Below are 1,813 nucleotides of genomic sequence, written 5' to 3'. Positions count from 1 at the left end.
GCTGAACAAAAATGTGCTTGAATATTTTCGGAGTTGAGGAGCTCCACAAGTGGCTGCGGGGGAAGCCTGTGCCAACCCGCGGGAGGAGCGTGTGAGGCCGGCCAGCCGCCCGCTCACAGAGCCCTCTGCTCCCGCCGTCACACAGACCGCTGCAGCAACAACGCCAGAGCGAAACACAGCTGGAAGGTTTTCATACCGCTTATCTGTCTTTACACTCTGAGTAATGTTGAAACGTTTTAACTTAAAAAAGAAAAAGCTGTGTGGATCGCTGGTGTGTGTGTCACATTGAACATTACGTCGCGGCAGTTGTGTGTGGTGTTGCTATGACGACAAGCTACGTACCATCTCTGGGTACTGTCTGCAATGGAAAACGGAGCAGGGCCGAGTAGAGTCGAGTCTATCGATTTGCGCTATGGTAGCATTTTTCAGCAAGGCAGCATAGATCGTCAGAACACCGGCAACAGTTCAACGTTTAGTCCTGATGGAAAGATGTGGAACAATGATGTTGTGGACTTGAGAGTAACTTATATCATCTGCTAGGTTACGGTCTCAGTCTGAAGCGGCTGTGATTTGGATCACGCTACCTTGTTTCTTACGACCCGCCCTTCTCTGCTTCTGATTGGCTAGTAGTCCTTACCTGGGAACTGCGCATGTGCAACTCCTAACTAAGATTTTGTACAAGTAAGATGCATCACTATGTAGCTCAAGAGCGGAGCGTACAACATAGGGTGAAAAGAGGAGCTGCAGCAATGTGCAGTATGAGGAAAATATGGTGTATTTTGAAAATGAAACCATGTAAACCTGTTCTGGTACAACCCCTAATTAAGATTTTGAACCTGAAAATGAGCATAATACCACCTCTTTAAATTAAAAAGGAAAAAAACGTTATAAATGAGAAGAGGTTTTTTTTTACATCTTCAATAGAATGATAATTAGAAATATACTGTATGTTTTCATTTAAAATCATTTGTTGATAGTACCATGTCTTAACAAAACAGTGAATGTACTCTCTTATAATGTTTACTTATATTCATATTCTTACATTTTCAACAGTTATGGATCCCATTTACCTGAGAGACTCACGCCAACCGAGACCCATCTGTTGCTCTTGCTGCATCAAGTAGCAGCTTAGATGAAGATCTAGTTTTGGATGTAGCCAACCCATTTATTTTGTCATTATTTATGTTTTTATTACTGCATGTTGTTAAAATTGTTTGTATTTTCATGTAAACTGTTTTGTATTTATAATATTTTATCAATAATTCCTTTATATTTTCATCATGTTGTATTATCTTAAGTTGTCTACGTTATCTTTTTTCTTAATAAAATCTTTATATTTGTTTGTACAGATTACCATTCAATAATAATAATAATAATAATAATAATAATAATAATCTTTATTTGTAGAGCACTTTTCAAAAACAAGTTACAAAGTGCTTTAACAAGTGTAAAGACAATAATACCCAAGAGACAATAATACAAAAACAATACAATACAAAAACAATACAGATAAAAGCATGAAAACATTGAAAAGACTAACATACACGTTTAAGATAAATGTAAAATTAGTAAAATACAATAAAATAAAAGGGATAAAATAAAGTCAAATAAGATCAGGAAAGGCTCTCCTATAAAAGTATGTTTTAAGAAGGGACTTAAAAGAGTTCACTGACTCAGCTGACCTGATTTCCTCAGGCAGGCTGTTCCAGAGTCTTGGGGCCCTGACTGCAAACGCTCTGTCCCCTTTAGTTTTCAGTCGAGACTCTGGAACAGATAGCAGACCTCTGCCCGAGGACCTCAAGGTACGTGCTGG

Source organism: Micropterus dolomieu, linkage group LG17 (assembly GCF_021292245.1).
Source record: "Micropterus dolomieu isolate WLL.071019.BEF.003 ecotype Adirondacks linkage group LG17, ASM2129224v1, whole genome shotgun sequence".
NCBI lineage: Eukaryota > Metazoa > Chordata > Actinopteri > Centrarchiformes > Centrarchidae > Micropterus > Micropterus dolomieu.
The sequence above is the reverse complement of the archived record's forward strand: the minus strand, read 5'-3'. Positions refer to the sequence as shown.